At 39.2% G+C, this 16,283-nt stretch overlaps 1 long non-coding RNA gene across 2 annotated transcripts in view; it reads right to left on the reverse strand.

Moving 5' to 3' along the window:
- LOC145656170 (uncharacterized) overlaps positions 1–16,283 on the reverse strand; it is a 541,800-nt gene that overhangs the window by 219,364 nt on the left and 306,153 nt on the right. The gene's annotated exons all lie outside the window — the stretch shown is intronic.

Genomic DNA, 16,283 nt, shown 5'->3' on the forward strand with positions numbered 1-16,283 from the left:
TGGTGTGGATGCTCTTAGAGTGTGGATGGGTTATCTTTGATAAGACATCGTATACCAGAAAATTGTTTAAAAGATGGTAATAGCCAAACCACCAGACATAATAGTGATGGATAAACAGCAGAAAAGAGTCATAGTGATGGATGTAGCAATCGCAAGAGATAGCAACATCAGCAACAAGGAACATGAGACGCTAAAAGAAGAGGAAACACTGGCTCTGGTAGCAATCAGGGCACCAGGGGTTTAGGGACGATGACCATCAAACTGGGAGAGTGGCTCCAGCAGATCCCAGGAACAACATCCGAGATCCTCATCCAGAAGAGTGCAGTCGATGGAACACTTGGGATACTATGCAGGCAAATGTATATATTGTAAATTCCTGTTCTTTTTTATCAACATTCTTAGAACATAATTACTGTTCTAAGTTTACAACATCTGGTCGAGGTTTTCGTTTATTCAAGATGCATCCTGTAGTGCCTTTTCACATTTTTGCACTATTTCTTTATTTTGAGTCAAATGTTTCAAATAAAATAATACAATCCACAAGGAAATGAAAACGAGAATTAAATCAAACTTATTGTTTCAGAAAGATTACTACTCATTCACACACCAGGACGCTACATCTTCTGGAGTATTATGCTCACGTTTCTAAACTTTTAAACATTATAATGTATTTCAGTTATGGAAATCAGTTAAACACTATAGGAAGGCCTACAACAGGAATGTACTACAAATACCTTCCTACTCCAGCACCCCTAATCGTCCACTCCCAATGGTGGGATATCCCTGAATAACAGTTGAATGCTATCTTTGCCTATATTTGCCTCTGTCTGTCTTTCAGGAGACTACAATATGAGAGTTACACACTAACATAAAAGATGAATAATGAATTAAGTAAATGCTGCACCGGCTAACATCTACTTTCTTCCCTGTTTTATTACCTGTATTATTATTTATAATATTTGTGAGCTGAAAACATGATATCCACCAAAAACATGATTCACTGACTCATGAACAATGTCAACAAATCTACACACACACACACACACACACAGCAGGTGAGTTTTCTGTGGTGGCAGATGGGTCCAAGTGGGCTCATACTGGCCCTGCCCACATGTCGCCTCCTGCAGGTGTCAACCGTAGCCACTGTGCTCCATGTGCCCTTTCTCCTCTGCCACTGCTGGGAGAGGGCTCTGCCCACCCTCCTGACATGCTCCGCTACGCCTCCTGCATACCCCCTTTGTGCTTCAGACAGAGGCCAAAACCACTGGCTTTGCTGGTTCCAGGAACAGCCTGAGGTTCTCCAGGAGAGTGAAAGAATGCTATACCTTGCAAGGTATGATGGTCTTCATTGAAATGGGGGTTAAAAACATTTCAAGCCAGTGTTTTGTGCACTGACATCCCTCCTGCTACCGAAGGCCACCCGAGTGTTTCTTGTGTTTGTGAGTGTGAGGCAAAGGAGTGTGAAAGTGTTTGTGTGGATCAAGATGTAAATGCATGAAATGAAACGTACTGAGGCTATGTTTATTGTCACATATTTTATATCTAGAATGTTGGCCTACCTCCAAGTGAATTTGCACAAAGACCAAACATTTGTGTGGGGTGTTTGTTTGTGCATGTGAATATAGATGTGTGTAGTTCAATGGTGTATACATGTGTACATGTGAGTATGGATGTGTAAGTGTGAAAGATGTGTGTGTGTGTGTGTGTGTGTGTGAATTATATATTTGTTGGGGGCACATTCATATACTGCCACACTGCTATTCTCTCTGCTACTTTTTGTTTTTCAATTGGCGGAGTGGATTAGGGCCTGTCAGAGAGACTCTGAGAGATCTGGTGAGCCCTGATTGTGATTCTTTTTGTTTCTCTCTCTCTCTCTTTGTGTGTGTGTGTTTGTGTGTGTGTCTCTTGTCAACACAGTGTGAATAATTTTGATTTTAATTGGTTCGTTGTCATGAAATTATCTCTCAACTCTCTCAACCGTCTAAATCACACGCGCACACACACAAACAGTTGACACCCCCCATCCTATAGTCCACATTCATTCATGAGAAACAGAAAATTTGAATTTGAAATTTATTGGATTGAATAACATAGATCCTTTTCTTTAGAACCATGCACAGCATGGACATGACAATGTTGTGCTAAATGGTGTGATCAAACCCTATCATCATCCTTCCCAGCAAAGCCCTGATCTACTCCTTCTGTAGTGAGCTAAACGCTATTAATAAACTCCCAAACTCCTCCAGTGCTCTCTCACCATTCTGAGCAGAGCCTGTGCCAGGCCTGCAATTTTATCAACTACATCACAGCTCTGTTTTCTCTCTTCCAAATGTGTAGAGAAAACACACACACACACACACACACACACACGCGCGCGCGCGCTCTGTATTCTGACAGTCCCTGCAATGCTCCACTGTAATCCTCTTAGCCTGTAAGCGCTGGGCTCTCCCTGCAAACACACCCTAAACCCAGCACAGCATGGGACTATGTGGAAGACCACTTGCACAAACATCGACCGCACAGCTCCTTTTGCCTTTGCTTGCTATAGTTTCAACTGCTCGATGCACTGAAATGCCAAATACAGAGGCTAAAGCTCGAACACATGCGCCATGAACCAGCTGCACCCATTCCGAGGTAAATCAAATACACAGTTGCCAATGTTTAAAAAAGCTTTTTGAGCTTTTTACATTTTATTGATTTATTTTTTTTAAAGAACATGAGGACTTTTTCATTTTTATTTTTTCAGAATGCTAAATAGTAGTAGTCCCAGTAATTTTGTAGTTCCAGTAGTATCGTCATTCAGGTCTCCTTTATCAGGTTTTGGATGGATTGGTAGAAGTTCATATTGACTGGTTATAAACATAGTTCTGATGTAGTCAAGCACAGCGTCTGTCTCTTTGGCCAGTTGGTAATCATAGCCTTTTTATGTGCTCGGGAAACCTTTCTGCATACTACCGATTTCTTTAGCTGGTCCTCCTTGGGAAGTGTGTGGTCCCTTTGAGCAGTACAAAGCTTCCCCAGCCATGGCTCTCCCCATGCGCTGCTGCTTAGTTTTCTTCCCCACTACTTTGTCCCATAACGTCTTCAGGTTCTTTCTTTCACACTTTGGGTTTTGGTTTTCACTCTCTAGAGCCTCTCTTTCACTCTTCAGGTGTTGTCTTTCACTCTCAAGATTCTCTCTTTCACCCTTCAGGTGTTGTCTTTCTCTCTCCAGAGCCTCTCTTTCACTCTTCAGGTGTTGTCTTTCACGCTCTAGATCCTCTCTTTCACTCTTCAGGTGTTGTCTTTCACTCTCAAGATTCTCTCTTTCACCCTTCAGGTGTTGTCTTTCTCTCTCTAGAGCCTCTCTTTCACTCTTCAGGTGTTGTCTTTCACGCTCTAGATCCTCTCTTTCACTCTTCAGGTGTTGTCTTTCACTCTCAAGATTCTCTCTTTCACCCTTCAGGTGTTGTCTTTCACTCTCTAGATCCTCTCTTTCACTCTTCAGGTGCCATCTTTCACTCTGTTCATTTTTTGTCTCCTTCTGCTTCTCCTCCAACTCCTTCCCACTACATTCCTCCTCAAATTTTCCAATTTTAACACAGTGTCGTTTTCTAATTTCCTTCGTATCTACTCTGTCAGGTAGTTCTTGTTGCAATCTACTCATTGCTTTTTGTGTGTTCCTGTCCAACAAAATCTTCGTTTTCTTCTTCTTCGAAGATCTTCTGTGAGAGCAGCAGAACTGCATTTTGCTGCTGCAACCTCCCATTTCTGTCAACAGACTGACCAATTTTACCTTTGTCAAGCAGATTATAAGAATAGCTATTATGACAATGGTCAGTGATATTATGACATCACAGTTTTGGTTTTGTTGACAATTCCATTGTCATCACATAGAATAGAATAGAATAGAATAAACTATTGTGGGCTTGCTTTGTTTTCACTTTAGCCTTAATTAGATTAATTAGATTCATATGTTTGCTTTAGATTTGCCTTTTTACATTTTATTTATACCATGAAAAACAATACAGAAATAATTAAAGAAGTCAAAGCCTTTGTCACAGTCTCTCCAGACATGCCTTTCTCTGGTTGTCAAAAAGACAAAAGAGATGATTGTGGACTACAGAAGGATGCAAATGCCTCACACCCCAATACATACAGTGAAGAGTGAGAACATACACTCTCTTAAAATCACAAACAATCTCTCATGGTCCCTGAGCACTTTTTCCTTAGTGAAGAAAGCTCTGCTTCCTGAGGAGACTGAAGAAGGACAGCATGTCCGTCATCCTGATCTGGTCTGCAACAGCATCATAGAGAGTGTCCCGACCTGCGCCATCGCTGTCTGGTACTGGCACTGCTCCCCCTGCTCTTTTGGATTGTTTAGTTGAATTTAGCAGTCTGCTCTCAAATTTTCTGTGCCTGTTTTCTGGGATTCTGAAATTCAGGCAATGTTTTTGTTGTTCTTCTGCAACACTATTAAAACTCTGAACTCCTCAAACTATTTTACTTCTCTAAGTAAATCTGTCACACATTTGTCTAGTACAGAATTATTAGATTTCTTTCTTTGACCATAAGCAAGATACACACATTTACTTTGCACATTTACATATTTCTTTGTCTGTTTCTCTCTATCGCTCTCCTTTTCTCAGAGAGTTGGATAAGAGATTAAGGACACTTCCTGAGGCAGAGAATGATTGGTCAGTAGTACATTAGAATGGCCCTACATACATTTCATCATTCCATATCTTTTCAGTGGTTATCAAAACCATTTATACACTTTTGCAGTTAAACAATGTTAAGATATTGATTAGTGTTTCAGTCAAATCAGTCTAACTCTGAAAGTATGTGTTTACCTTCCATATGAGACGCTATTTAAGACTACACACACATCAGATTTTGCAATGAAAATAAAAATGATAAAACAAACAAAGGGAAATAGTCTTTTTAACCTCTTGTTTGCTAGCAGAAAGCAAATAGAGCCTATAGGGATAAGAGAGAAAGAGAAAGAATGACATAAAAAATAAGAATGAGATAAAAAGAGATCCAGATACATGAAGCACATGTTGATGAGGGTTGGACTTGCAGAGGCCACATGGCAGTCACGTTAGAAGTGTTGATGCAGTAACTGCATCTGCAGCTAAACTAATGCTGCGTGCGTGTGTGTGTGTGCATGCGTGCGCGGGTCTGTGTATATGTGTATCTTTTTCCATTCTCCACCAAAAAGAGGCCAGGAGGCAATTGTCTCTCTAGAGATGTAACACACTTTCTGCAAACATATCATCAGATAATGGCAGAACACGTTACAACACACCAATGCATATCTGTTTACATATACAGTTGAATCATGAGAGATTATGCAAGGTGAGAATTATGATTTTAATGTCCTCTGGTTCTATGGCTTTTGATACAGCCTGTGCTAACTGAACATGGTTTTTCTTTTCTCCAAGACAATTGTGTCTCAGTTTTATTGCAGCTTAATGGTTTAATGCTTGGTTCCTAATATACATATACATATACATGCATGCACCCATACACACGTTTTTTCCTTGACAAGCTCTTATAGGCCTCTGGACTAATTAATCCCCAAGAAAAGTGAAATGACAAATATTTATATATATACACACACACAGCGCTTCACTTTTTCCACATTTTATGTTATGTTACAGCCTTATTCCAAATTGGATTAAAAAAAAAAAAATTCCCCTCAAACTCCTACACACAATACCCCATTATGACAAAGTGAAAAAATCTTTGTTTGGAGTTTTTGCAACTTTATTAAAAATAAAAAAACCAAAAATCACATGTACATAAGTATTCATAGCCTTTGCTCAATACTTGGTTGAAGCACCTTGGGCAGCAATTACAGCCTCAAATCTTTTTGAGTATGATGCTACAAGCTTGGCACACATATTTTTGGGCAGTTTCTCCCATTCTTCTTTGTAGAACCTCTCAAGCTCCATCAGGTTGAATGGGGCGCGCCGGGGTACAGCCATTTTCAGATCTCTCCAGAGATGTTCAGTTGGGTTCAAGTCTGGGCTCTGGCTAGGCCACTCAAGAACATTCACAGAGTTGTCCTGAAGCCAGTCCTTTATTCTCTTAGTTGTGTGGTTAGGGCCATTGTCCTGTTGGATGAACCTTCACCCTGGTCCAGAGCACTCTGGAGCAGGTTTTCTTCAAGGATGTCTCTGTATGTTGCTGCATTCATCTTTCCCTGACTAGTCTCCCAGTTCCTGCTGCCAAAAAACAACCCCACAGCATGATGCTGCCACCAGCATGCTTCACTGTAGGGATGGTTTTGGCCAGGTGCTGAGCGGTGCCTGGTTTCCTCCAGACATGATGCTTGGCATTCAGGCCAAAGAGTTGAATCTTTGTTTCATCAGACCAGAGAATTTTGTTTCTCATGGTCTGAGAGTCCTTCAGGTGCCTTTTGGCAAACTCCAAGCAGGCTGTCTTATGCCTTTTACTGAGGAGTGGCTTCCGTCTGGCCACTCTACCATACAGGCCTGATTGGTGGAGTGCTGCAGGAATGGTTGTCCTTCTGGAAGGTTCTCCTCTCTCCACAGAGCAATGCTAAAGCTCTGTCAGAGTGACCCTTGGGTTCTTGGTCACCTCCCTGACTAAGGCCCTTCTACCCCGATCACTCAGATTGGCTGGGCGGCCAGCTCTAGGAAGAGTCCTGGTGGTTCTAAACTTCTTCCATTTACGGATGATGGAAGCCACTGTGCTCATTGGGACCTTCAATGCTGCAGAAATTTTTCTGTACCCTTCCCTCGATCTGTGCCTCGATACAATCCTGTCTCAGTAGTCTACAAAGAATTCCTTGGACTTCATGGCTTGGTTTGTGCTCTGACATGTACTGTCAACTATGGGACCTTATATAGACAGGTGTGTGCCTTTACAAAGCATGTCCAATCAACTGGATTTACCACAGGTGGACTCCAATCAAGTTGTTGAAACAACTGAAGGATGATCAGTGGAAACAAGATGCACATGAGCTCAATTTTGAGTGTCATGGTAAAGGCTGTGAATACTTATGTGCATGTGATTTTTTTGTTTTTTTTATTTTTAATAAATTTGTTACAATTCCAAACAAACTTTTTTTACTTTGTCATTATGGGGTATTGTGTGTAGAATTTTGAGGGGGAAAAAAATAATTTAATCCAATTTGGAATAAGGCTGAAACATAACAAAATGTGGAAAAAGTGAAGCACTGTGAATACTTTCTGGATGCACTGTATATATATATATATATATATATATATATATATATATATATAGAGAGAGAGAGAGAGAGAGAGAGAGAGAGAGAGAGTGTTTATTATAATGGCTTTGTTTGCATACATGGATGTCCTTACTTGAGCAGTCATAATTCATAATCATAATAATTCACTAAAATGATTCATTATAGCTAATGTTTTGAAATAATGAAATCATAGTGTCTGTGATTTCTTTTTTGTGTAAAGTGTCAGACTTTGTTTTTACTAAGATGTTGGGCCCATCAGTACCACCCTAGCTGCTAAGAACTGCTACTTCCTTTACTGAGCCTGTATTCCTCTGTTCACCACACTGCACTCACACTCAATGTGCAACACAATTAATGTGTGAAGAATTGTGAGTTTACTAAAATCTAATGGCTTTAGTTCACTCATTACACTTTAGTAAATCTAAACTCCAATTTCTTTTTTCTACTGAAAAAGAGATGAGCAATAGCTAATAATTAGTAATAGCTACTCTGCAATCTGAAATGTTTTTTTGTTTGTTTGTTTGGCATACATATTACCTCTTGGATTTTAAAGTTCTTTGAATCACAAAGAAAAACAATACGAGACAGTATGATGCTGCAGTAATTTAATCAAAAGAACAAAATTGATTATTCAGAATAAATTAACAGACAGGAATTAGGTCAAACCTTCTAATCATGTTTTTGTCAAATGTAATACTGTATACATACTACATTAAAATGACAGAAAAAAGAAAAGAAAAGTATAGGAAAATGCACTATTAAATGCACTATTATGAAGTTATGCATATTGGTCAGCATCATCCTCAGTTATAGCCTTCATCTCAGTTGCTGGTTTGTCTTCCTCCACCTTCTGAATTGGTTCCTTCATTGCATCTATTGCCTTCTTCAGATTGAGATTGTCCTTTTCACTCAGTGGGGCCAGTGCTGGGGTAAGGATTGTCTTGATTTGAGTTATTCTTTCCTCGCATCTGTTGTAAAACTCCTTCCTGTTTCTTGCTGCAAGGCTGTTGATACCATTTTGGGCAGATTCGCATTCCTTCCCTAACTTGTCAATCTCTGCAAGGAACTGAGGTGAGTTTGGATCCATGGTCATCAGTCTTCCCAGAGTACTGACATTGTTCATCAGGTACTGGACAGACACCTCAGTGTAAGTGGTAGACATCATGTTAACCAAATAGGCGTAGGCAGAAGTATTCAGAGCATTAGTGTAGATTTTGTCTTTGACAAACATGCTGTAGGTGTAGTTGTTCTCTACAGCTATTTCAACAGTCTGCTTAAAATGTTTAAGATTTTCACTAAGAGTGGTCTTAACAATGTTTGAAATGATCTGAAAGAAGTGCACCAGTTTCTCCCACTGTTCTTTCACCTGCCCCATGATTTCCAGGCCTTTCGCTAGCACCACAATTCTCTTGTTGAAGTCGATCTCCTTGAGATTATAATGTTTCAGCTCACTCACAATTTCAGCAAGAGCTTTTTTCTTCTGATCCAAGTTGTCCATAGTCTTCTCGTTCCGTTCATTTGCAATTTTTAGCTGGGTTTCAGCCATTTGTAGACGTAGATGAGATTGTCTTAAGTGCATCTGGACCACATCTGTATTTGCTGAGTCATAGATTTGCTGTTGACTTGACTTGGGGGGTGCTGTCAAGAAAGATGGCTGATTTGTAAAAGACTTGCTTTTGGAATAAAAGGCCATGGCCCTTACATTCAGTTCGTCAATGGCTTTAATAAGCTCCTCTGTTTTGGCATCATCACATTTCCCCTCTGGAGCATATTTACCTAGCTCTGTTAAAGTGGAGATACCCTTGTCACAGATGCCTAGTGCCTCGGATTTAATCGGGCATTCAGCTTCTTGCTGTATATCTCTGCTGACTTGCTGAAATAGTCCCACCAAGTAATCAGACTTTACCGTTTGCTTCTCCTGATCATACACCTCAGGCCAATTTATTTCCTTACCTTTGCAAAGTTCTTCCATTTTCTCAACCACTAGTAGAAATGTTATAGATTTAGAAAATATGTTACTTGTTGCCAACATTTCATCCACGTTACTCTTCATTCCAGTGGCCATGTTTCTGTGGCTTTCAGGAGTGCCTTTTCAGTTTTTGATCACATGTGTTATGGCTTTTGGTGTAATAGTGTCCGCTTGGAGATAGGTTTGGATAATTTGTCCTGGAAGAAATTCTGTTGCAAACGCACAGGCTATTGATATTGCTTGCTCTGACATACTTGATATTAGCTTCAGGCCAAAAAGGCCCCATCCACTTGGCAAATCTTTCATTGCTTGCTGGTAGGCCCTTCTGTCCTCAGCTAATCTTTCATTAGCCAGATTGAAAGCAGCCTCGGCCCTGTCGCTTGCCTCCTTAGCTTCAGCCCGTTTAATCTTTGCTATCTCAATGTTTTTCTTGATTTCTTCCATCTCCTCATCATGACTCTGTCTTGCATTCACCAAAGCCTCCACCAGTTCTTGCATCAGCTTGATGATATCTGAGAATTGTTTCTCAGTCATGATGGCCAGGTTTAAGCATTCTGATGATATGTGCGCAATGTTCTGAAGCTCAGCTGGTAAGAAGGCTTGGACAAGACCATCATCCTCCTGTATTATGAGCCCAACTGAGTTTTTGATGTACTCTGGAACCTGTCCGGTGTACATACGAATTTGGTCCATGTTCTTGTGAGCAACATTAAAGGCTTGCCAGCAACCATTACATACTTGAAAGAGGCAGGCCCTAAAAGAATTGGGGTATCTGATGAATTTGAACCCGTCTTTTGGTGGATTTTTATTGATGGAGAAGTCATCTGCAGCAGAAATGCGTACCAGCTGAGCCAGTAAATCGATGGAGACGGGTGCCGGCAATAGATACTGCTCCCAGTTAGCATAGGGCTGCATCAGCAGCATGATGTCATTTCTGTAATCCTGTGCTTTGGTGAAACTCTTAGTAGCTTGGTTGAGCTTTGACAGCGCCATTGTTTTCCCTAAAATAGAGTAAGGCAGAAAATTTGTATAACATAAAGCCATAATAAGACAATCAGGAGATTCAGCATTTATTATTTCTGTACTATAAAGCAGTTAGCACTAACAACAACAGCACCTGCAGTGTTTCATCCACTAAACAATTTCAGATTAGAACACATCATAAGTTACATGTGGTTGCTTAGTAGTTTTTTTTTTCCTTCACAACAAGTGAAGTAAAATTAGTAGAAAGCAGAAAATAATACTATTTTAACTACCCACCATTTTACAAAATTAATACTCTTTGATTGAGGAGCATTTAAATGCTTTTTTTCATAAACATTGTTTTTTCATAAACTTCATTATGGTGTAGACTTCAACAAATTCACTATACAGTATATTTCATAAAAACGTTGATGAATGTAAACAGAAATTCATATTATGCAAACATAAACTCACAGAAATCTGTAGAGGATAGAATAGAACGGTTTGTACCTGAAGTACTGTGGATACCTCTTGAAGAAGTGAGTAGTTGAAGTAGTAGCCTACCAGACTAGATGCTGTTCTGCTCCAAAACAACAACTTTTATATCATCCTTTCATATTTGTCAGCAAAGCAATATAACTGTGTCCTGCAAAAATATGCAGTCTGAGTTGTAATTCTGAATTCTACAGAACAGCTTTACTTCCTATAACTACTGAAATTTCTTTGTTTTTCGTGTCTTTATTTGGATCCCCATTAGCTGAGGTAGCAGCTGCTCTTCCTGGGCTCCACCAACAAAACTGTGTACTCCCATGATCATAGTTGGTAACTTGTTCCATACTGTGGTGACCAAGACAATACAGATCTGCACGCTGCATCTGTTTTGGGTTTTGGTTTAACTAACCTGCCTGGCAGTGTGACTATGTTGAGCTCTCGCATAATTTATATTGTGTTTACTATCACAGATATTCCTAAAGACGCCCATTAGACCGCAGGCCAGCCTCTCCTGAGTTCTGAGCCATGAGAGAGGCATGCTCGCTCTCCTTACTGACAGGGCAGTGTGAGGCTTGCAGATTCATTCTCAGCTAACCAGAGCTTAGACAGCTCTTTCCTGACAGCTCCCCTGGGAAACACCACAATGAAAGCATCTAGGGGAGGAGAAACTGCTGTTTTACCATAGACTAAACCCATATATACTTTGTTTTGTTAATAACAAATGCCACAGTAAAGTCAAGTAATACGATTCCGACCATTATTTTCTTGTAAAAATATCTTGTCGATCATTTTTGTCAGTGCTGTGCACGTAGAATGATCTGCTTTATAGGCATGCTTGAAATCAATGATTCATTAAGTGAAAAATAGTAGATTATCTGCTCAAGAATAACTTTTTCCATTAGGTTGCTCAATACAAAAGAAACTAATTCCAGGCAAAACGCACCATTCTAAATTTGATAATAATAGCCCAAAAGTAACACCAGCAACCTTTGAAAGGATGATCAATACAATGTTTGATAAAAATAATAATAATAATAATAAGAAGAAGAAGAAGAAGAAGAAGAAGAAGAAGAAGAAGAAGAAGAAGAAGAAGAAGAAGAAGAATTTTATTCTAATTAAGAAATTACGGGCATTTCTTGTTACCCAATGGCACTTTACAAGTTCATACAATATAAAAAAGGTCAAATAAAATATAAAGAAGATTCAAATATATAAATAAGATAACAGGAGGGAGTAAAACTGGTTAAAAAAAATAGACATAATATTGATGCAAGTGCATACTATAGTAACCAATTAAAGGTTGAAATAATCTCAGACAAAGAGATGAGTTAGGAAATTCTTGGAAATGAGCAGCTGGAGGAAGAAGCCTTGGGTCTGCAGCTCCAGAAACGCCAATAGTGCAGAGTGTGATGTGAGGGACAGAGAGCAGATGAGTGTCAGAGGGATGGAGACAGAGTGAAGGAAAAGACATATGAGGAACACCAGAAAGGGATGGACAGGTCAGACCATGAGGGCAAAAACCAAGAGAAGGATTTTGTACTGCACACAGCCACGAACAGGAACCCATTGTAAATGTTTGAGTGTAGTAGTTATATGTTCCTTTAAGCTGGTGTGTGTAAGAACTCCAGCAGCCATTTTCTGAATGTTCTGCAGCTTCTTTAACCTACAGACAGGAAGCCCATAAAGAACAACACTGCAGCAGTCTAATCAACATCGCACAGCACTGTATTAGCCTAATCAGCATCACACAGTGCTGCAGTAGTCTAACTGGTATCATAAAGTACTGCAGTAGTCTAGCTGGCATCACACAGCACTTCAGTAGTCTAATTAGCATCACAGAGCACTTCAGTAGTCTAATTAGCATCACACAGTGCTGCAGTAGTATAATCATCATCAAAAATGCATAAATAAGAAACCTTGTATCAAAATTTGCATGCCTATATCCTTACACATAGATATATTTGCTGACTATTACGCCATTGTAACATTTTTTAAACAAATTAATTGCAATAACTAAACAATTGAATAATTTAAATTTAATGTCTCTTATACAATCATAAAGCTGACTAAGGCTGACAACCAATCAATAGGAGAACTTCTACCTTAAAGGATTAGTGTGACGGTTGAGTCTAAGGCATTGTGGGAATTGGAGAAATAATTGAATCATGTAGGTGTAACATAATGAAGAGAGGATAATTTAATAAAACATAGAAGGCTAAGGTTAGTCTAATTTTAATTGGCCCAGGCCATTCACTACCACTAAATGACTAAATAGGGATGTTGTGCCCTCTAGTGGGTGAGTCAGAGATAATTATGCAACAAAAATACTTGTGAAGTCTGGTATGCTTTATCATTAAAGTTGCTATAAGATCTTTTTTGGAAACACTTTGACTAAACTGTTTTATGTATTTGTAGCTACCAATAAACCTCTCTTGTAGGAGGATATATTCTGTATCTGTTAATTCTATGTGTACATTCAGCACATGGAATCTGCCAACATCCATTCCTGCATGTTCTTTCAGGATCAAGGCCTCTGGAATGGTGACTGATGTAGCAGAGCACCTAGGCAACTTTCAGTATGTGATAAAAATGAAAAATAATATTGAACAAGCTGGTATGCATGCACACATGTGCACACACAAGCAGACCTTTCTTAACCTCTACTCTTGCCAAGCCCAGTTCACCTGTTTCTTACAGTTTATGGAAGTTACTGTTTCTCCTTTCAATGTTCCTGTTATTAAAGACACATTTGTTACATATGTTTAATGTTCATAGGAATCATTATTTGTGACTTAATATTTTAATTTCAAAGAGCTGGACAAAGACTTTGAATTCCTCTGAACAGTACATGGAGATCAGATTACATCTCAGTAAGATGCATGATGAGATCTTGTACTGCAGCTTGTGTTCATTGTAGTTTTCCATGGAATGACCATGAGATTTGCACTAAATAGATGCCAGTCAGTTCAGTCAGCAATATATATTGCTAAAAAGATTCCCCTATGTTCTAACAGGCAAAACCTGTATGTCTAGGTTGGATGTAATCATTGAATTAGAACTGAAATTTAATTAATTAGTAAGATGCACAAAATATGGTTGTTTTTGATTGTGTAATGTTTTCCTTTTCCACATATGCCTTTCAGCACTTTAGTTCTGTTTAGTGATTTATATTTCAGTGGAAACAGGTCCTTACATATTCCGCAGAAAGCAAAAAATAAAAACAACTAAACAACTACCAACTAATAAAGATGTCAAGTTGAACATGGAAAGTCTTGTTTTGTTTATTCATCTGTTGTTGTGGTTTCTCTTTATGCCGTTCTGTTGATTTGTATCCACTTCATGGCAGGTTGAAAATGATTTGATTCTGTGAGACATTTGGAGGAAGTGTGAGTACAGAAAAAAGCATGTAACTGAAGCATGACATTCTTTAATAGGCTGTATCACTTTTTCTTCTGTGAGTCTGTGAGGACCTCATAAAGCATGGCTTGTGGCAAGTGGGTTAGTACAAGGGTAAATATGGGATAGGAGTGTCAGACGAGAGGCTGATGCCTCTTGCCATGAAGCAGACCCTCCAGCAGATCAGAGTGCTCCTGGACTGGGACAGTGGTCTGATCTCCTTCTTTGATCCTCTCAACAACAGATATGTGCACACCTTCAGACAAACATTCACCAAGCAAGCCTATCCATACTTCTATAATGTTTGTCCTGCTATGAGGGTGTTACCAGAATAGGCTGCAACCACTAAGGACATTATGCTAGTGTAATGGAAAAAAGGAACCTAGTCTATTGAAAATGAACACATTTCTACTTGATCATCATTTCAACAAGGGTGCACCGTGAGATAACATTTATTATGGTAATTATGGATGGCCTTTTCACACTTGGCCAAAGTTTTTGCTTTCGGCTCAGTTTTCCATTGCTCTGAGGTTGTCTGCTTAAAGGATTCAAACCTAGTTTAAAGGCAATCAGACTTTTTTTTGTTTCCTGTGATCATATACCTTAAATCATTTAATGTGATAATGTTATTTCTATTTAGGAGTTGTTTTCCTTGTGCACGCAGATGCATGCAATTGAGAAACCATTGTTTAGTGAAAAGAATCAAATTTGTTGGCAACTTCCTGGATTTTCATTTATTTGCAATTTTCCTCAGAACTGTTGTGAGAATACACACTCCCTGATAAACAAATATAAAAGATTTATTGTAGATATTTCCTGTCCACTAGACACCTCCAATGTTTGCTGTCTAGCAAATGTCAGCTGGGTTTACTAGTTTCTTGGAAAACCCATATTATGTGCATCACTTTCATGGTAACCTTTATAATCTCTGGACCTTTAGCTTTGCTGTTGATTTTCTCAAATACCCCAATATGGTCTTATGTAGCATTAATGCATGCTTTAAAATCTTCTAAGCCAAGTGAAAAGCACTCAGGTATTTACTCTTAAGTGCTGGTCATACTGCTGTTTTACTGTGATGTTTTCAGTGTTGTGTAATTACTGAATAGGGCTTAAATAAAACCATTGTCATTGTAAGAAGGCTCAACAGCAGTACTCATCTACTGAAAAAACAAGATGTGGGTTCAGATGAATCTACTTCCCTTTTCATGTACACTGAAAAACATCAGTTTTTCAAATGCTAGGATATATTTTGTCTACAAACACATTTCTATTTATGGTCTTTCTTATCTTTTATAGCATCAAGGGTTCTTTGGAAGGTCAGCAGAAAATGGAAGAGAGGAAGGTGTGTGTGAGTGAATGCTTGTGTGTAATGTCATTTTCTATGTTGAGTGTAGCTCTATGATGTACTCTGGAGAGCTGAAGTTTGAGAAGAGGACCATGTCTGCTCAGGTGGAGGGGGGGGTGTTCATGGCCTGCACTCGTAAGTCTTCGTCCTCTCTGCTCACTAAACTCCTACTACCGAATCCATCATGCTCAGTGGCTCTTTTAGGGAACACTCCACCAACTGTCAAGCAGTGCCACAAAAGCACTCAAGGACTGGAAAATAACCTGTGTGTGTCTGTTCTCACAGTTTGCAGGGACAGTGTTATGAATAATAATACACAGCAATAGACCCCTGCTGATCTCCACTGAAATCTGAATGGACATGAACTGACAATTTATTTATGAATAATTAATTCAGATAAATTGTGGGTTTCTAATAGATAACAGGGTCATGACATAATGAGTAATGCCTCTATAGATTTCTATTCATGTCTTCAAGTAATTCATTTACATACATTGAATTGAAAGAAAACTGGCTTTGGCATGACTGGACAGAGCATTGTAATGTAAACGTCAGTACTATGCACATTTTGCAGTGTGGACTTTTATAAACTCATCAGCTCTGCAGATATAGACTGTAGAGCTCTATATTGAATTGTGGATGAGCATATTAAAACCACAAGGCGGAGCTTCGAGAGAGAGAGAGAGAGAGAGAGAGAGAGAGAGAGAGAGAGAGAGAGAGAGAGAGAGAGAGAGAGAGAGAGAAGATGAAACAGAGCTGTTTAATGTTCAACAAATGGAAAGAAGAAGAAAATTATGAAAATCAGTAGAACTATTAGCAAAGTTGAAACTAGTTAATATTTAGTGACAGCGGAGTGGCTCTAGATCCCTGTGGCAGGGACTACGGACGATCACGGA

The sequence above is a fragment of the Electrophorus electricus genome, unplaced genomic scaffold (assembly GCF_041902795.1).
Source record: "Electrophorus electricus isolate QZ-2024a unplaced genomic scaffold, ASM4190279v1 Scaffold53, whole genome shotgun sequence".
NCBI classification, from domain to species: Eukaryota; Metazoa; Chordata; class Actinopteri; order Gymnotiformes; family Gymnotidae; genus Electrophorus; species Electrophorus electricus.